Source organism: Podarcis bocagei (genome assembly GCF_964188305.1).
Source record: "Podarcis bocagei genome assembly, chromosome: 9".
NCBI lineage: Eukaryota > Metazoa > Chordata > Lepidosauria > Squamata > Lacertidae > Podarcis > Podarcis bocagei.
This window is the reverse complement of record NC_138134.1, coordinates 1,844,087-1,864,953: the sequence shown is the minus strand read 5'-3', so window position 1 is coordinate 1,864,953 and position 20,867 is coordinate 1,844,087. Positions and strand designations below refer to the sequence as shown.

Genomic DNA, 20,867 nt, shown 5'->3' with positions numbered 1-20,867 from the left:
TCTGAAGGAAAGGACAAATACTGTACATCTCAATAAGAAACACATTGGCCTCTTCAAAATGAGTGTCTTGTCTCGAAATCTGCCTGGTCAAGGTTTAAGGCTCCTCTCAGAGCTCCCCTCTCCTTTTAACTTAAAAACATGGTCTGGCAAACACTTTCTTAGTGCTGTTTTTGCAAAGGTTTGATTTTCCCTTCCTTTATTCTTGCCAGGATCCGAGGGAATGCTGCGTGTGGGTCTGGCTCTGCTTCCACAGTGAATCTTGCTCCTGCCATCATCACCTGCTCCTCCTCCTCCTAGAAGTCCATAAGAAGAGCGCTGATGAATCAGGCCAGTGGCCAGGTGAGTCAGCTCTAGGGGACCATCAATATTTGTTGGAAAGAGGCTGGGCCCCCTCAATATTGCACATCACAGCCTCAGTGGCTGGCTCCTCCAAACAATGTGACATCACCCATGCATCATGCACATGACACCACCCCCTTCACTCTTGGGGGCAACCTGGCGCCTCTGCCAGTGGCCTGTCTTGTCCAGCACTGTGTTCTCACAGAAGCCAGACAGATGCCCATTGTGGGAAAGCTGCAAGCAGGTTTGAAAGGCATCTGTGTTGGTGGCCACCTCTCCCTCCTGCAGGAACAAGTTCTATAGTTTAACTATGTGTTGCATGAAGAAGGACTTCCATTTAATACCATCTTATCAGGAGGTCTGCTCCATGCATCATTGGAACTAGGCCTTTGGTGTGGTGGCACCCCCACTTTGGAACCCCCCTCCCCTAAATATGAGACAGGCTGCTGTCTTTTGGGCACCTATTGAAGACTTTCTCCTTCCAACAAGCCTTTTAAGTAGAGAGATTTTCCCTTGTGCATCTGCACTGGAATAGTTTTTTAAGATGATTTATTACTTGTGTGACTGCTGTCCTGGGCTCCTTTGGGAGGAAGGGTGGGATATAGAGGGTGGGACACAGATACATAAAATTATATAAAAATGCATTATCTATTAGGGGAAAATTGCTTGCAAAAATATGTATTTTAGACAAGATTGCATACAACAAGATGTGTGTAAGGAGAAATGTGACCAAATGTTGATGCAAGGAACTTTAATTCCCCTCCATACTCCACAGATGGTTGCAGAAATGTGGTGAACTGGGAAAATGAGAAATTGAGGGAAATAGAAATGGAATAATTGTCCATTTTGAAGCTGCCAATTGTCTGTACTTCCAGCTCCGGGAAACCCCCAGCAGGACAGGGTGGCAACACAGAGCTCCCATTCTGACTCCTTGGTAGTCCATGCATTGCTGCTTCTGAATGGAGAGGTTCCAGTGCCCACTCCCACCGTTCGGCTTCTCTCCCACAAATTGGTCCAACCCCTTACAGAGGAAGCTCTCAGAGTTATGCCAGCTGAGGACAAAAGCTCTCTGCAACAGACAAGCCAGTGCTTCCTCCAGATTGTATCAGTGACAAACTGTGCTGGGTTTCCTGCATGCGGTCTAGCATTGCAATCGTGCAGCTCCCCTTCTCTGCTCTGGAATCCTTCTGACCCCAGGGGCCCCAACGCCTCCTGCCCCCTCCGCTTCTCTGCCAAGCCACAGGCCTGCACTCCAGCTCCAAGGCTCAGCCACAATCAATTCCCCACTTTCAAATATTTATGAAACGCTGATGGATTTTCTAAGTTTGAAGCCGTAGCTTTCATGGAATTCGGTTTTATTAGCTGGAAAGTCAATATTTCCACTGTGCCGTCTCAGGGTTGTTTTCATTCCAAGTTAGGCTTCAGCATCACAGGGCCGACAGCTCTTTGACCGGTTTGGATGTTAGTTGCTTAGGATATTGCTCAGGAGGAGCCGGGATACAGCAGCGATGATCGGGGCAGGAGGGGCAGGGGAATGACACAGAAGCAAAGGAGGATCTAGCTTTTGGCAGACACCTGGGATCTGTATGGCAAAGGTTGGCAGTGGGGTGGAGTGGGTGGAGGCTGCCCCGGGTGTCATCACTGAGGGGGTGACAAAACCGCACCCACCGCACGCCCCTTCCTACAGGAGCCCTCTCTCCATTTTGTGATTTCCAGAAATCGGAAGCTTTGCTGCCTCCAACTTTGCAGGCAGAGCACAGCCTTTATGGCTTTGACGGCCCTCTCCTCCATGAATCTGCCTAATCCAGAGGCGTAGCTGGGTGAGGCGGAGGGCACTGGGTGCCACACTGGGGCCTGCAGCATGCCTGAGCCACGAGTCTCTCCTGAGGGGGAGCGCGGGGCTTGTGTCTAGCCGCCCTGCAGCTGAGGGGAGGCTGCGGAGAGGCTCCGTGCAGCTCGCCCTGCCTTGGCTTGCCCTGCCCCATGGGTGGCTTGCTCTGCCGCGACTGCAGGGTGCGTGCGCCGCCCTGGGCACCTGAGTGGCTAGCTACGCCGCTGAAGGTTGGCCCTGTTTTCCTTGTTCCATAAACAGTGACAGATTTTTTATGGTAGGGGGTGGACAAGGAAGATAAAAACAAATGGCTCGTGAAACTTTATGAAAATCTAAATTAACAGCCTCTATGCATGTAAGAAAAGAAAGATGACAAATCAACAAGCAAAAAGCAAGCCTGTTTGTGTGATTGTTTCTTTGTGTCAAGAAGAACTGACTTTGCCCTTAATGCTACTGAAAAAAATGGCTTCTTCCTCACAATATTCAAAGCGGGTTATTTGCTTGATTAGACCATGTCAAGCAGCTTCTGGTCTAGTCAATTTCGGTCCCACTAGTACTGCTTAGGCTCTTTTTTGCACTAGTGCATATGTTTGAAACACAGAGAGGTCTTGCCTGATCACATGCATTATAGTTGACGGATTGACTAAGTCTGCCCCAATTCTGCATCCATACAGTTGTGGGGGATGAGGCATCCCTCTGTTGTAGCTTCAGAAGAGGCATTCCCTGTCCTCTCTCACACAGCAGGTAACACCTTTGTTAAAAAGGCACCAACTGTAATGTCTGTAAGTACTTGCATTTTTAAATCCCCCCTCCCATATGTGTGCTGTTCAATAAATTGGAGCATTGTTTTAGCTGATCAAAGCATATCTTTTTGCAATGTCCTCCTCCTCATTGAACTATTGAATTGACTGCATCACAGGGTCCTCAGGTCTGGGGCCCAATGTGATCCTTGAGGCCTCTTTGTCTAGCCATTGGGACTCTCTCTAGGTTGCAGCCCTTCTCTCCAGACCATGCCCTTCCTCAGCCCTGCCCCACAACCTCCTCGAGGGCTGTGGCCTGGCAGGAATGCTTCCTTGAGTTGCAGTGATGCCTCTTGCTTGCCTGGGCGGAGGCCGGAGAAATGGGGGTTGAAGAGATTGGGAAGAAACCTCTGACTTTTGCAGGAATGGAGCATACTGTACCTAGGTAAGTCACACCTGTAGCCCTGAACACTTTTGCTTCTGCACCCCCCCCCCCGCAACAGGTATGCGGCCCTATGAGGGAAGGCAGCCCCCAAATTGAGAGTTCTCCTGTCCCTGGGTTCAACATGGCAGCTCTATAAACAACAGCATCCATGAGGCAAATGTGGAAGCTAAACTTCAAAGGAATGAAGGAGAGCATGAACAGGTTTTCAATACGGTCAATGAGATTTCTCAGGGATTTCTTCAGCACCCATTCATTGCTGGTGAGTTTTGGCTTGCTTTAAATTCCAACAAGGAGTTGGCAGCTCCTGCACACAGAAATCCACAAACTGTGGATGGTGGAGACCGCCTCCTCATCCTGATCCTTCCAGGGACGAGGAAGAGGAAGACAGTATAGATTTACAACACGGGTTTGAGGGAGGTCGCAGCTCAGAGGCAGATGAGAGGGAAAGTTGAGAAATCATGGGATAGCCAGAACAACACCTGACTGACATGTGGTCATTAGAAAGCACCCCAGACCCTCCATCTCCCAGAACCTGGTGAGCCTTAAAAGTGGAGAGCAAAGTGCTCAAAGACAGAGGGCACGTAGCAGCAGCAGCAGCCATAGAGGAGACAATGAGAATGACGAATGAGGAAGTGGGAGGGACGGGGATGGAGATTCACTCGGAACAACGCCATGATCCAAGAGGGTTCTATAGGTTGGGTTCTATAGCCTCCCTCTGTAAAGATTGAAATAAAGAAGGATGGTAAGATACTTCCCTGGGAAACCAGCTGGGAGCCCCTGACAGCATCCTGACAGCCTGTATGCTCCTTACCCAGCCAAGAGGATGGTGGGCTGTGGTAGGGCAGCAGTTGAAGAAGGAGCAAAAAGGGTTTTCTTGTGTGTGTGTGTTTCTTGTGGCTGATTAGCTCTTTTCCCTGTGTAAAGGTCAGAGGGGGCAGGGTTTCTGTTGAGGCAGGGGATTAGCTGTGGGAGGAGCTTATCAGAGTTTGTAGGGCAGCAGTTGAAGAAGGAGCAAAAAGGGTTTTCTTGTGTGTGTGTGTTTCTTGTGGCTGATTAGCTCTTTTCCCTGTGTAAAGGTCAGAGGGGGCAGGGTTTCTGTTGAGGCAGGGGATTAGCTGTGGGAGGAGCTTCTCAGAGTTTGTAGGGCAGCAGTTGAAGAAGGAGCAAAAAGGGTTTTCTTGTGTGTGTGTGTTTCTTGTGGCTGATTAGCTCTTTTCCCTGTGTAAAGGTCAGAGGGGGCAGGGTTTCTGTTGAGGCAGGGGATTAGCTGTGGGAGGAGCTTCTCAGAGTTTGTAGGGCAGCAGTTGAAGAAGGAGCAAAAAGGGTTTTCTTGTGTGTGTGTGTTTCTTGTGGCTGATTAGCTCTTTTCCCTGTGTAAAGGTCAGAGGGGGCAGGGTTTCTGTTGAGGCAGGGGATTAGCTGTGGGAGGAGCTTCTCAGAGTTTGTAGGGCAGCAGTTGAAGAAGGAGCAAAAAGGGTTTTCTTGTGTGTGTGTGTTTCTTGTGGCTGATTAGCTCTTTTCCCTGTGTAAAGGTCAGAGGGGGCAGGGTTTCTGTTGAGGCAGGGGATTAGCTGTGGGAGGAGCTTATCAGAGTTTGTAGGGCAGCAGTTGAAGAAGGAGCAAAAAGGGTTTTCTTGTGTGTGTGTGTGTTTCTTGTGGCTGATTAGCTCTTTTCCCTGTGTAAAGGTCAGAGGGGGCAGGGTTTCTGTTGAGGCAGGGGATTAGCTGTGGGAGGAGCTTCTCAGAGTTTGTAGGGCAGCAGTTGAAGAAGGAGCAAAAAGGGTTTTCTTGTGTGTGTGTGTTTCTTGTGGCTGATTAGCTGTTTTCCCTGTGTAAAGGTCAGAGGGGGCAGGGTTTCTGTTGAGGCAGGGGATTAGCTGTGGGAGGAGCTTATCAGAGTTTGTAGGGCAGCAGTTGAAGAAGGAGCAAAAAGGGTTTTCTTGTGTGTGTGTGTGTTTCTTGTGGCTGATTAGCTCTTTTCCCTGTGTAAAGGTCAGAGGGGGCAGGGTTTCTGTTGAGGCAGGGGATTAGCTGTGGGAGGAGCTTCTCAGAGTTTGTAGGGCAGCAGTTGAAGAAGGAGCAAAAAGGGTTTTCTTGTGTGTGTGTGTTTCTTGTGGCTGATTAGCTGTTTTCCCTGTGTAAAGGTCAGAGGGGGCAGGGTTTCTGTTGAGGCAGGGGATTAGCTGTGGGAGGAGCTTATCAGAGTTTGTAGGGCAGCAGTTGAAGAAGGAGCAAAAAGGGTTTTCTTGTGTGTGTGTGTGTTTCTTGTGGCTGATTAGCTCTTTTCCCTGTGTAAAGGTCAGAGGGGGCAGGGTTTCTGTTGAGGCAGGGGATTAGCTGTGGGAGGAGCTTCTCAGAGTTTGTAGGGCAGCAGTTGAAGAAGGAGCAAAAAGGGTTTTCTTGTGTGTGTGTGTTTCTTGTGGCTGATTAGCTGTTTTCCCTGTGTAAAGGTCAGAGGGGGCAGGGTTTCTGTTGAGGCAGGGGATTAGCTGTGGGAGGAGCTTATCAGAGTTTGTAGGGCAGCAGTTGAAGAAGGAGCAAAAAGGGTTTTCTTGTGTGTGTGTGTGTTTCTTGTGGCTGATTAGCTCTTTTCCCTGTGTAAAGGTCAGAGGGGGCAGGGTTTCTGTTGAGGCAGGGGATTAGCTGTGGGAGGAGCTTCTCAGAGTTTGTAGGGCAGCAGTTGAAGAAGGAGCAAAAAGGGTTTTCTTGTGTGTGTGTGTTTCTTGTGGCTGATTAGCTGTTTTCCCTGTGTAAAGGTCAGAGGGGGCAGGGTTTCTGTTGAGGCAGGGGATTAGCTGTGGGAGGAGCTTATCAGAGTTTGTAGGGCAGCAGTTGAAGAAGGAGCAAAAAGGGTTTTCTTGTGTGTGTGTGTGTTTCTTGTGGCTGATTAGCTCTTTTCCCTGTGTAAAGGTCAGAGGGGGCAGGGTTTCTGTTGAGGCAGGGGATTAGCTGTGGGAGGAGCTTCTCAGAGTTTGTAGGGCAGCAGTTGAAGAAGGAGCAAAAAGGGTTTTCTTGTGTGTGTGTGTTTCTTGTGGCTGATTAGCTGTTTTCCCTGTGTAAAGGTCAGAGGGGGCAGGGTTTCTGTTGAGGCAGGGGATTAGCTGTGGGAGGAGCTTATCAGAGTTTGTAGGGCAGCGGCGCGCGCCTAGCGGCGCGCGCAGTTATATCCATCTTTTAGATTTAGGGGAGCTAGTCTCAAACGTTTGTTGGGGGAGACCTAGGTTTTTTTTTGTGGGCGAAGTTATTTGTCCTGTCTTCAAGCTTTTTATGATGGAGGACCTCTGTAGCCACCCCCAACAACACGATCTCAAGATGGAAGGGGAGGGAACAGCTGCAGTCGCCTGCGATTCCTGCGCAATGTTTGCCATCTTGCCAAAGGTTGCAGGCAGCTTCACCTGCAGCAATTGCATGTTGATTGCCCTTTTAAAAGACAAAGTCCAGCAACTGGAGGAACGTGTAGCTACGCTCCAAAGAATTAGAGAGCTGGAGCTCTTCTTGGAAGCAACAGAGCACACCGTCCCCACCAAGGAGGAGACAGGGGACTCCCCTGAGAAGGAGGCTAGTTCATCAACACAGGAGCCAGATATATGGAGAAACGTGACTCAAAGAAGTAAGAGGCCCAGGGTTCACTCTGATTGTTTAGAAATACACAATCGCTTTGAGGTCCTCTCCCCTAGCATGGAAGACGAAGAGCAGACTCCATTTGAGGATCTCTCCCTCATTACAGTCGATCAGGTATATGAAGACGAGCAGCAAAGTCAGTCCTCAGGGAATGTGCAGGCGACCTTGGAATGGACAGCTCACGGAAGAACCCCGACCAAACCCAAGAGGAGGCGTGTAGTGGTGATAGGGGATTCCCTACTGAGGGGAACAGAAGCAGTGATCTGTGGGCCTGACAAGATGTCTCGGGAAGTGTGCTGTCTCCCCGGGGCTAAGATCCAAGATGTAACTGAACGACTGCAAGGAATCATAAAACCCACTGACAAATACCCCTTCCTCTTGGTTCATGTGGGAACCAATGACACTGCAAGCAATAGCCTCCAGAAGATCAAAAGAGACTACGAGGCTCTCGGCAGGAAATTGAAGCAACTAAATGCACAAATTGTCATCTCGTCTGTCCTCCCAGTTGAACGACGTGGCCCAGGGAGAGAGGGGAAAATAGTGGAAGTGAACAGCTGGCTTCGCAAATGGTGTAAACAGGAACGGTTTGGATTCTTAGATCACGGACTGCAGTTTCTTGAAGATGGACTTCTGGCAAGTGATGGGCTGCACCTCACAACGGTTGGGAGGAATGTTTTTGCCAAAAATCTCAGAAACCTCATCAGGAGGGCTTTAAACTGACTAATGTGGGGGAGGGAGACAGTGCTCCTGAAGGTAGGAGTCTATCAATTAATGAAGATGATCATCCAAATGTCATAGACCAAATGGAGCAAACAGCACGCGGACCTAGTGGTGGGAGGAAAAAATCCTTAAATAAGAGACACGGGGGAATGATTAATGGACTTCAATGTCTGTACACTAATGCGCAAAGCATGGGAAATAAACAAGATGAGCTTGAGCTCTTGGTACAGCAAACTAAATATGACATAATAGGCATCACTGAAACCTGGTGGGATAAGTCCCACGATTGGAATGTAATAATGGGGGGATACAATCTATTTCAGAGAAACAGACCAGACAAGAAAGGAGGAGGAGTGGCGTTATATGTCAGGGATGTGTATACCTGTGAAGAGATCCAAGATTTAGAACCTCAAAGCCAAAGTGAGAGCATTTGGGTCAAAATTAAGGGAGAGAAGAATAAAAGAGACCTCATTGTGGGAGTTTACTATAGACCCCCAAGCCAAACGGAGGACATAGATGATGCCTTCCTGGAACAGATGGCCAAGCATGCAAAAGGAAGGGAGATAGTAGTAATGGGGGACTTCAATTACCCGGATATTTGTTGGACGTCAAACTCAGCCAAGAGCATAAGGTCAAACAGATTCCTCACTGGCCTTGCAGACAACTTCATTGTCCAGAAAGTGGGAGAAGCAACAAGAGGAACAGCCATTTTAGATCTGGTCCTAACCAATGTTGATGACCTGGTTAGTGGGGTAGAAGTGGAAGGATCATTAGGCGCGAGTGATCATGCTCTTCTGAAGTTTACTATACAGTGGAAAGGAGCAGCCAAGCATACTAGGACTCAATTTCTTGACTTTAAGAAAGCCGACTTCATAAAACTTAGGGAAGTGCTGGGTGAGATCCCATGGACAGCAATACTAAAAGGAAAGGGAGTTCATGATGGCTGGGAGTTTGTTAAGAGGGAGATAGTAAAAGCACAACGTCAGGCAATACCAATGAGACGGAAACATGGAAGGTGCCTAAAGAAGCCAGGGTGGCTATCTAAAGAACTTTTAACTGAATTAAGATTAAAAAAGGATGTGTACAAAAAATGGAAAAGGGGGGAAACCACCAAAGAGGAATTCAAACAAATAGCCAGCACGTGTAGACACAAAGTCAGAAAAGCTAAAGCACAGAATGAACTCAGGCTTGCTAGAGAGGTTAAAAGCAACAAAAAAGGCTTTTATGGGTATGTTCGTAGCAAAAGGAAGAACAAAGAAACAGTGGGGTCACTCAGAGGAGAAGATGGTGAAATGCAAACAGGGGACACAGAAAGGGCTGAACTCCTCAATGCCTTCTTTGCCTCAGTCTTCTCCGATAAAGAAAACAATGCCCGACCTGAAGAATTTGGAGCAAATGATTCAGCAAAGGAAACACAGCCCAGAATAACTAAGGAGACAGTACAAGAATATTTGGCTAGTTTAGATGTATTCAAGTCTCCAGGGCCAGATGAACTGCATCCAAGAGTATTAAAAGAACTGGCAGATGTGATCTCAGAACCACTGGCAGTCATCTTCGAGAAATCCTGGAGAACAGGCGAAGTCCCGGCAGACTGGAGGAGGGCAAATGTTGTCCCTATTTTCAAAAAGGGGAAAAGAGAGGACCCAAATAATTACCGCCCAGTCAGTCTGACATCAATAGCAGGGAAGATTCTGGAGCAGATCATTAAGCAAACAGTCTGTGAGCACCTAGAAAGGAATGCTGTGATCACCAATAGTCAGCATGGATTTCTGAAAAATAAGTCATGTCAGACTAACCTGATCTCATTTTTTGACAGAATTACAAGCCTGGTAGATGAAGGGAACTCAGTGGATATAGCCTACCTTGATTTCAGTAAGGCATTTGACAAGGTGCCCCATGATATTCTTGTAAAGAAGCTGGTAAAATGCGGTCTTGACTCTGCTACCACTCAGTGGATTTGTAACTGGCTGACTGACCGAACCCAAAGGGTGCTCATCAATGGTTCCTCTTCATCCTGGAGAAGAGTGACTAGTGGGGTGCCACAGGGTTCTGTCTTGGGCCCGGTCTTATTTAACATCTTTATCAACGACTTGGATGATGGACTCAAGGGCATCCTGATCAAATTTGCAGATGACACCAAACTGGGAGGGGTGGCTAACACCCCAGAGGACAGGATCACACTTCAAAACGACCTTGACAGATTAGAGAACTGGGCAAAAACAAACAAAATGAATTTTAACAGGGAGAAATGTAAAGTATTGCACTTGGGCAAAAAAAATGAGAGGCACAAATACAAGATGGGTGACACCTGGCTTGAGAGCAGTACATGTGAAAAGGATCTAGGAGTCTTGGTTGACCACAAACTTGACATGAGCCAACAGTGTGACGCGGCAGCTAAAAAAGCCAATGCAATTCTGGGCCTCATCAATAGGAGTATAGCATCTAGATCAAGGGAAGTAATAGTGCCACTGTATTCTGCTCTGGTCAGACCACACCTGGAGTACTGTGTCCAGTTCTGGGCACCACAATTCAAGAAGGACACTGACAAACTGGAACGTGTCCAGAGGAGGGCAACCAAAATGGTCAAAGGCCTGGAAACGATGCCTTATGAGGAACGGCTAAGGGAGCTGGGCATGTTTAGCCTGGAGAAGAGGAGGTTAAGGGGTGATATGATAGCCATGTTCTAATATATAAAAGGATGTCACATAGAGGAGGGAGAAAGGTTGTTTTCTGCTGCTCCAGAGAAGCGAACACGGAGCAATGGATCCAAACTACAAGAAAGAAGATTCCACCTAAACATTAGGAAGAACTTCCTGACAGTAAGAGCTGTTCGACAGTGGAATTTGCTGCCAAGGAGTGTGGTGGAGTCTCCTACTTTGGAGGTCTTTAAGCAGAGGCTTGACAACCATATGTCAGGAGTGCTCTGATGGTGTTTCCTGCTTGGCAGGGGGTTGGACTCGATGGCCCTTGTGGTCTCTTCCAACTCTATGATTCTATGATTCTATGATTCTATGATTCTATCTCCAGAAGATGGCAACCAGCAGTCCTGTGGTGCAAGATGCCCACCGCAGGGCTCTTGGCTTGAGATCTGGCTGAAGGAGAACCCTGTTTTGTCCCCCAGGGTGAGAGCTGGGAGGAGCTGCTGTTTTCTGTGGGTGGCAAAGTCCAAGAATTACTTTTAAGAGAGGACTTTGTGTTTTACTTATTCCATTTGGATCTTCTGTAGTTTATTCTGGGAAAATCTTTTTTAAAATTAGAGGGCTTGGGGTGGAGTGTCACAGTGTGTGTGGAGAGGAGGAACATTAGCAGGTTCTGGCTTCAAAAACACCCTCTTCTCTGTCCTCACAGGGCCTGAACGAGTCACCTGAACTGTGAGAAGTGAGTTCTGTAGCCTCTGCTTTGGGGATTAAAGGCAGCAAAGGGAAATGTTTTGAGCCCAAAGGACAGCTGCAGTCATGGTCTGGGCTGGAGCAGGACATGATGGCGCTGGAGTCACCAGATCCCAAAAGGAAGGTCAGTGAGGCAGCCGATGCAACATGGAATCCACATATCCAAGGCAATACGTGGACCATGTTCTGTTGGGATATTTCATTTAGGATGCTTCTGAATCCCTGTTCCTGAGAGTTTCTCTCTGGGTTTTCATATTTCCAAATGACCAGGCATCATTTTTGAAACGGAACTGCTGCATCCGGAATTCTCCATCATCCCATTTTGCTGTTTCCAAAATTTTGGACCAAGTGCTTTGCTTCTCACTGTGTACATATTTAGCATGGAAGGAGGTCTTCCAGGGCGGGGGTAGCTTTTTCCAAAATCCCTCTTTCTCTACCATTTGCAACCCATTCCCTGTCTGTTCAGGGACATTTTTATTAACATTTGTAAAAATATTTATAGACCGCTATTACATTAAAAATATCAATGTGGTTTACAACTAAAATGCATGAAGCCATATATAAAAAGTTAAAAACAGGCATCAATTAACCATTGTGGAAAGATGTGTTCTTCATTGTCTGCACAGGCCTGGCAGAATAGAAAAGTTTCCCACAGGCATTTAAAAGTTGGCACAAACGATACCCCCTGGGTGTCTAGTGGCAGAGTGTTCCGCAGAACTTGCCCAATGACACAAAAGGCGCCATTTCTTGTTGCTGTCAAATGAGCCTCACCAACTCGGGGAATGACCTATGATGCTCCTGCAGATGATCTCAGTGACTGAGCTGGGACAGAAGGCTTCAGGCAGTCCCTGAGGCCCCCTGAACCTAAGTTGCTCAGGGTTGTCTAAATTAACCCAGGAGCCTTGAACTGGGCTTGGCGGTAGGTAGCCAGCCAGTGCAGCTGCTTTGGCCATGGCGTTGCCACCTGTTCTCAACCAGCAGTCTGGCCACATCCATCCACACCAGCTGGAGCTTCCAAGGGGAGCCCCACATAGAGTGCTTTACAGTAATCCAGCCGCAAGGCTGCCAGCACATGGACTACAGTGGTCAGGCTCGCCCTGTTTTGGAAGGGCTGTGACTGGGAAACCAGATGAAGCTGGTGGAAGCTGGAACTATTCCTGGCCACCGTGGGCTCCTCCAGGAGGAAGGGTGGGGGTGGATAGTGGATAGAAAATAAATAAATATACAAATATATAACTCATAAATATTTTGATGGCGGAGGTTGCAGGAAGGGAGAGCAGAATCCTGCTTACCCACGCCAGGCCTCTTCACCACAATTAGGAGAATTTCCGCTCTACCTCCTATCCAGATGCTGCCCTGGGAAGGCTGAAGAGACACCTGCCTCCCTCCCCTCCTTGCGCCAAACTGAGGGGAGATGCAGAAAATGGTATCTGATTTCCTGTCCCCTCCAAGCCGGCTGCACCGAGCACAATCTTCAATTATCTCAGATCTTAATATGTGTAACAGCCCTTATCATTGATCTCTGAATCGTCTGTCCTCTCTTAAATCCTGCCAATATTTTCCTGTGCATCACTTTCATGGCACTGAATTTCATCACCTGCTCCCTGGCTGCATACAAATACACACATCTCTCTCTGTCTCTCTCTCCTTCACCTCACCCCCCCCCCAACCAGCCCCATCTCTAAAATGTGCTGGTCATTAATTTCATGGCTGGTTTATTTATAGACCACAATGCTTCATTGCTTTTCTGTCTTCCCGCAGGTACGCATAGAGGAGAAATTCTGTGGAGCTGGAGAGGAGAGCGAGAGAGCGCTGAATGCAAAAGGGAGTGGGGAGAAGGACTCTTCAGGCATTTAAACTGGGGATGAGGAAGCTGTGGTCCTCCATGCACAGTTGGACGATGACTTCCATTGTCCCTGATCCTTGGCCAGGCTTGCTGGGGCTGATGGGAGCTGGAGTCTGGTTCCCCATCCCACATTTGTGTGGCAGAGCTGCTCTGTCCTCGTCTGGGAGAGAAGAAAGCTTCCGGGAAAGGACTGCTTCCCTATCGAGGGCTAGACCAGTGTTTCCCAACCGGTGTTCCTGCCTGGTGTGCCGTGGGAGTGTTTCCCAACCGGTGTTGCCTGGTGTGCCGTGGGAGGGAGGCGGGCGAGTCGAGCGGCGAGAGGTGGGGCGGCGGCGGCGAGGAGAGGCCGCCCAGCGCGGGGCTCTCGCCGTCTGCCTGCCTGGCTGCCTGCGTGGCGCTGACGTCACGGGGCTGTAACGTGCCCCACATAGGCACACGCGGGGCGGCGAGCGAGCTCCCTCCCACATCCCATCGCCGCTCGCTTCGGCTGGCCTACTGGGCTGTCGCAGGCGGAAGGCCTGCGCATGCGCGAGGTTTTCGCGCCTTCGGGATTCCCTTCACGCCTTCCTCCTCCCGGGTCCTTGAGAGCGCGGGAAGCGGCAGCGCGAGACCGGCGTTGAGCCTGGTAGGTATTGCGCTTGCCAAGGCAGTCATTTGGGAAATGAAAACTTGCAAAGCAAGCAACCAGTTCAATCTGAAGTACGTGTATGCTTAATATCCTGTATCTGAAACCTGTTCTGCCCCCTCCCCCACACTTGGTGCCATTTTCATCTACACATGCAGCAGAGTAAGTTGACCCAGAATAGTACCAATTCAGATGGCAGATGGGAGAATGACAGTGCTGAATGCTTTCCCATGTAGAACAGTCCCTGCAAATAAAAACCTAGCATATTTGGAAGAGGGATGCTAGCCTAACCATTACCTTCTATGCTGTTACTATTTTTTTTTTTTTTTTTTTTTTTACATAAGTAAAAAGTGACCTTTCCCCATCTGGCATGGTGGTGTGCCTCGAGATTTTTTTCATGAAACAAGTGTGCCTTTGCCCAAAAAAGGTTGGGAAACACTGGGCTAGACAGCCTCTGGCTGCAACTTGGAGAAAGTGAGCCTTCTTTTCCTTTCTCCCTCCTATTTCTTTTTCGCTGTGTGCTGCGTGATTTTAGATTACCATCTTAAGAGCAGGCACCTTCATAGAACTGCTTTTCTGAGAGCCCTTTTTCATTACTAAAGGGCAAGGAAAAAATGCTGAAAATAAATAAATAGATGCACACATGCATGTAAACCATGTTTTGGTTCTGAGGACATCTTTGGCCCAATTTGCTGCCCAGAGGGCTGTCACTGAGCTTGGGCCAAGCTCTGCTTAGACATCAGAAGCTGCTTCATATCCCAGGCCTGTTTGTCCATCAAAATGAAATGGACTTATTCAACCATCCCTATCTCAGGCAGGCCTGAGGAAGACTCCTGCCTGAAATCCTGGAGAGCTGTACCTGGCCAGTATTGACAGAGCTGAGCTGGACGGGCCAATGGTCAGATAATGAGGATGATGGTGATGATAATAATAATAATAATTTATTATTTGTACTCTACCCATCTGACTGGGTTACCCCAGCCACTCTGGGCAGCTCCCAATAGAATATTAAAAACACCATAACAGATCAAACATTAAAAACTTCCCTAAACAGGCCTGCCTTCAGATTATTATTTTTTAGTCAGATAGTTGTTTATTTCCTTGACATCTGATGTGAGGGCATTCCACAGGGTGGGAGCCACTACCGAGAAGGCCCTCTGACTGGTTCCCTGTAACCTCACTTCACACAGTGAGGGAACTGCCAGAAGGCCCTCGGAGCTGGACCTCAGTGTCTGGGCAGAACGATGGGGGTGGAGACGCTCCTTCAGGTATACTGGCCCAAGGCCGTTTAGCGCTTTAAAGGTCAGCACCAACACTTTGAATTGTGCTCGGAAACGTACTGGGAGCCAACGTAGGTCTTTCAAGACCAGTGTTATGTGGTCTCGACAACCACTCCCAGTCACCAGTCTAGCGGCCGCATTCTGGATTAGCTGTAGATTCTGGGTCACCTTCAAAGGTAGGTGTTATGTACTGAAGTTCTCACCCTGGGCCAGCAGGGGGATACTGTAGATAGTTATGCAAATGAAGGATCGAAAAGTGAAGTTCAGTGATTGGATAGTTTTAGAAAATGGCAACAGTTACAATTGTCCTGGAGCTCTATATAAGCAGGCTGACTGAGCCCTCAGTTTAGTTCTGTTCTGACATCTGAATAAAGAAGAGCTGTTTGAAGAATTGCTGTGTCGTCTGCTATGTTCGTCCACAACTTAACAGTAGCCCCACATAGAACGCCTTGCAGTAGTCCAAGCAGAAGATAACCAGAGCATGCACCACTCTGGCAAGACAGTCTATGGGCAGGGAGGGTCTCAGCCTACGTACCAGATGGAGCTGGTAGACAGCTGCCCTGGACACAAAATTGACTTGCACCTCCATGGGCAACTGTGAGTCCAAAATGACTCCCAGGGTGCACACCTGGTCCTTCACGGGCACAGTTACCCCATTCAGGACTAGGGAGTCCCCCCCCCCACCCGCCTGCCCCCTGTCCCCCAAAAACAGTACTTCTGTCTTTTCAAGATTCAACCTCAATCTGTTAGCTGCCATCCATCCTCCAACCGCCTCCAGATACTCAAACAGGACCTTCACCGCCTTCACTAGTTGTGATTTAAAAGAGAGGTAGAGCTGGGTATCATCCACATATTGATGAACACCCAGCCCAAACCCCCTGATGATCTCTCCCAGCGGCTGCATGTAGATGTTGAAAAGCATGGGGGAGAAGACAGAACCCTGAGGCACCCCACAAGTGAGAGCCTAGGGGTCTGAACACTCATCCCCCAACACCACTTTCTGGACACGGCCCAGGAGGAAGTAGTGGAACCACTGTATAACAGTGCCCCCAGCTCCCAGCCCCTCTAGGTCCAGAAGGATGTTATGGTCGATTGTATTAAAGGCCACTGAGAGATCCAGCAGAACTAGGAAACAGCTCTCACCTTTGTCCCTAGCTGGTTGAAATCATCAACCAGTACGACCAAGGCAGTTTCAGTCCCATGATGAGGCCTGAATCCTGATTGGAAGGGATCCAAATGGTCCGCATCCTCCAGGCGTCGCTGGAGTTGTTCAGCAACCACTCGCTCAATCACCTTGCCCAAGGATGGAAGATTTGAGACAGGGCGATAGTTGGCCATATGGTTTTTTAAGAAGCGGTTTAATGACCGCCTCTTTCAGTGGGCTTGGGAAGGCTCCCTCACAGAGGGAAGCATTCTTCACCCCACAGAGCCCATTGCCCAGCCCTTCCTGGCTAGCTTTTATTAGTCAGTATGGGCAGGGATCAAGGAAATAGGTGGTTGGTTTCACTTGTCCAAGCAGTCTGTTCACATCCTCGGAGGTAACAGATTGGAAGTGATTTCATGCAACTTGCCTAGACAGGACTCCAGCACTCTCCTGCCCCAGCCCTTCTCCCACAGTGGAGTCTACCACTTTCTGAATCTGAGTTACTTTATCTGCGAAAAACTTAGCAAAATCATTACAGGAGATTTTGGGGCCCCGATGATGCAGCTGGTTCCGTTAAATCTACCAACCACCTGAAAGAGTCTCCTGCTGCTGTTTTCTGCAGATGCAATAGAGGCGGCAAAGAAGGTCCTCTTTGCTGTCGCTATCGCCACCTGGTAGGCTTGAGGTTGAGCTCTAACCCGTGTCTGGTCCGATTCAGAATGAATTTTCTGCCACCAGCATTCTAGCTGTCTCAGTGATTTGTTTCATCAATCTGATTGTCCAAGCAGCCTGTTCAGATTGGAATTGATCCCATGCAATTTGACTAGACATTTAATTGATGAGATTGAGGAGTAGGAATGGGTGTCAGTTTCCCTTTATTATTTCCCCAGTCTGAAGTCCACATTGCAACAGCCGTTTGTGATATATATATATTTAAAGTCCTTATGAAAAGTAATCAGTGGTTTACCACAGATTTTTCCTAATATGCACATTTTTTTAGGGCAATGCTCCCACAATGCAAGGCAGTTTTATATGTTATTTTCAATAATATATTGCATTTATAGGCACCCTTTGTCCTGGCATATGCAGTACTTGGCTGCAGAACTTCACTGCAAAATGTGGAGAAGCATGAATTTCAAAGGACAACACATGGCAAAGTTTACTTTCAGATTTGAACAGAATTTAATTTCTTCCCCATCCTTAGTAAGGAGGTGGGGCCAAAGTCAGCAGCTTTAAGCTTCCTCATTGGCTCTTTGTCACCTGTCCCTCCCTTCGGAAGGAGTAGCTGCACTGACCCCCTGTGGCCACCCGCAGTGGCGGCACTGCAAGACAGCAGAGAGCAGAGTTGCCCTGTGTGGCACAGTGGCTCAGGACCATGGAGTCCCCGGTTCAAATCCCCACTCAGCTATGAGGGTCATTGGGCAATCCCGATTATCACCTCTGAGCCTAACCTACCTTGCAGGCCCATAGTGAGGCTAAAACGGGGAGAGAACCATGCACACCTCTTTCTGCTCCATGGAGGGAATATAAGCCTGATAAACAAACATGCAACTCTTCAGTCAGAAGCAGCAAAGAGCCCACCCGGATCTTCCTGGTTTGAGACCCTGGGCTGTCTGATGGGACTCACTTCTGAGATGCGGACCAAAAAAATCAGTGTCTTCGCAAAGAGATGACCAGTGAATAACTAAACAGGAAAGGGGACAGAGGCGCATAGGGGGAAAGAGGTAGCCTAATAGCGAAGCAACAAATTATGCAGGATGCTACTCTTGCTGTGCACTGATCTCATTCATGAATTGCTTCCTATGTGAAATGCAATACAGTAAAAACGTATTAAACAAATGCAGATATAAAACTGGTTTATTTCATTTAATGGATTTATTTATATATAAATACAACTATGTAAAAAGTGGTTTATAAAATAGCAACACAACGTAAAACCATGCAGTAAAAACCATATATAAAAAAGTTAAAAACAGACATCAGTTAACTATTCTGAAAAGATGTATTCTTAACTGCCTGCGCTGGCCTGGTGAAATAGAAAACTTTTCAGCAGGTGTTTAATATTTGAAACCACATGTATATATAAAACAACCAAATAATAATAATGATATATATAAAAACAACTAAAACAATTACATGTAAAAAATAATTTAAAACAATTTTAAAAAGAAAAAGAAAAATGACATGTAAAGGAGGAAAGTGTTTCTTTCCCCTTTTTCATTTCTCTCTTCTCTCTCTCTCTCTCTCTTTTCTCCATTTTTGTTTTCACTTTTTTTTTTTATACTTGTCAAGCAAGGCTGTTTGATGTATCACAGTCTTGGCTCCAAGGTACAATAATATATCATTAATAAAAAATTGTTTGAAAGATAAATAGCAATAAAAGTAAATACAAACTAATTAAAAGAATTAGGTATATAAAAACAAAAACACTCAGGATATAAATCTCCACCCAGAAAGCTTGTTGAAAGTGCTAAGTCTTCACCATGTTCAGAAAAGAATATGGAGGCAGCTCCCGCCTGAGATTTAACACCCTGTGTATGGTATATGGACTGGGAAGGGATGAAGCTCCTCTGCTGTGATCAACACAGTTCTCTGGCAACAGCCACCTGTCCCCTAATCCGGCAGAGAAGAGGAGCTGCCCCACCCTTGCCAGCTCTAGCTCCGCCCACTAGCATAGCCCCCACCCCCCAAAACTGATGACACCTTAGGGAACTTCCACAGGAAAAATATCCCCCACCCGGTGGACAAAGCTCCACCAGAGGGTGCTGTTGCTACAACCATCGCTGATTCACCATCGCAAATGGTGTAAACAGGAACGGTTTGGATTCTTAGATCACGGACTGCAGTTTCTTGAAGATGGACTTCTGGCAAGTGATGGGCTGCACCTCACAACGGTTGGGAGGAATGTTTTTGCCAAAAATCTCAGAAACCTCATCAGGAGGGCTTTAAACTGACTAATGTGGGGGAGGGAGACAGTGCTCCTGAAGGTAGGAGTCTATCAATTAATGAAGATGATCATCCAAATGTCATAGACCAAATGGAGCAAACAGCACGCGGACCTAGTGGTGGGAGGAAAAAATCCTTAAATAAGAGACACGGGGGAATGATTAATGGACTTCAATGTCTGTACACTAATGCGCAAAGCATGGGAAATAAACAAGATGAGCTTGAGCTCTTGGTACAGCAAACTAAATATGACATAATAGGCATCACTGAAACCTGGTGGGATAAGTCCCACGATTGGAATGTAATAATGGGGGGATACAATCTATTTCAGAGAAACAGACCAGACAAGAAAGGAGGAGGAGTGGCGTTATATGTCAGGGATGTGTATACCTGTGAAGAGATCCAAGATTTAGAACCTCAAAGCCAATGTGAGAGCATTTGGGTCAAAATTAAGGGAGAGAAGAATAACAGAGACCTCATTGTGGGAGTTTACTATAGATCCCCAAGCCAAACGGAGGACATAGATGATGCCTTCCTGGAACAGATGGCCAAGCATGCAAAAGGAAGGGAGATAGTAGTAATGGGGGACTTCAATTACCCGGATATTTGTTGGACGTCAAACTCAGCCAAGAGCATAAGGTCAAACAGATTCCTCACTGGCCTTGCAGACAACTTCATTGTCCAGAAAGTGGGAGAAGCAACAAGAGGAACAGCCATTTTAGATCTGGTCCTAACCAATGTTGATGACCTGGTTAGTGGGGTAGAAGTGGAAGGATCATTAGGCGCGAGTGATCATGCTCTTCTGAAGTTTACTATACAGTGGAAAGGAGCAGCCAAGCATACTAGGACTCAATTTCTTGACTTTAAGAAAGCCGACTTCATAAAACTTAGGGAAGTGCTGGGTGAGATCCCATGGACAGCAATACTAAAAGGAAAGGGAGTTCATGATGGCTGGGAGTTTGTTAAGAGGGAGATAGTAAAAGCACAACGTCAGACAATACCAATGAGACGGAAACATGGAAGGTGCCTAAAGAAGCCAGGGTGGCTATCTAAAGAACTTTTAACTGAGTTAAGATTAAAAAAGGATGTGTACAAAAAATGGAAAAGGGGGGAAACCACCAAAGAGGAATTCAAACAAATAGCCAGCACGTGTAGACACAAAGTCAGAAAAGCTAAAGCACAGAATGAACTCAGGCTTGCTAGAGAGGTTAAAAGCAACAAAAAAGGCTTTTATGGGTATGTTCGTAGCAAAAGGAAGAACAAAGAAACAGTGGGGTCACTCAGAGGAGAAGATGGTGAAATGCAAACAGGGGACACAGAAAGGGCTGAACTCCTCAATGCCTTCTTTGCCTCAGTCTTCTCCGATAAAGAAAACAATGCCCGACCTGAAGAATTTGGAGCAAATGATTCAGCAAAGGAAACACAGCCCAGAATAACTAAGGAGACAGTACAAGAATATTTGGCTAGTTTAGATGTATTCAAGTCTCCAGGGCCAGATGAACTGCATCCAAGAGTATTAAAAGAACTGGCAGATGTGATCTCAGAACCACTGGCAGTCATCTTCGAGAAATCCTGGAGAACAGGCGAAGTCCCGGCAGACTGGAGGAGGGCAAATGTTGTCCCTATTTTCAAAAAGGGGAAAAGAGAGGACCCAAATAATTATCGCCCAGTCAGTCTGACATCAATACCAGGGAAGATTCTGGAGCAGATCATTAAGCAAACAGTCTGTGAGCACCTAGAAAGGAATGCTGTGATCACCAATAGTCAGCATGGATTTCTGAAAAATAAGTCATGTCAGACTAACCTGATCTCATTTTTGACAGAATTACAAGCCTGGTAGATGAAGGGAACTCAGTGGATATAGCCTACCTTGATTTCAGTAAGGCATTTGACAAGGTGCCCCATGATATTCTTGTAAAGAAGCTGGTAAAATGCGGTCTT

General features: G+C 47.4%; 1 long non-coding RNA gene across 2 annotated transcripts; it reads left to right on the top strand.

The window, feature by feature from the left end:
* The first annotated feature begins 221 nt into the window (after window positions 1–221).
* Window positions 222–14,197, top strand: LOC308594666. Of its 2 annotated transcripts, none has more exons than XR_014011540.1 (3): window positions 222–339; window positions 12,847–13,147; window positions 14,008–14,197. It is a non-coding gene; the product is annotated as an uncharacterized lncRNA (long non-coding RNA). The 2 variants fall into 2 exon arrangements; XR_014011541.1 differs by lacking the exon at window positions 222–339 and adding an exon at window positions 3,512–3,614.
* The last annotated feature ends 6,670 nt before the right edge of the window (window positions 14,198–20,867 follow it).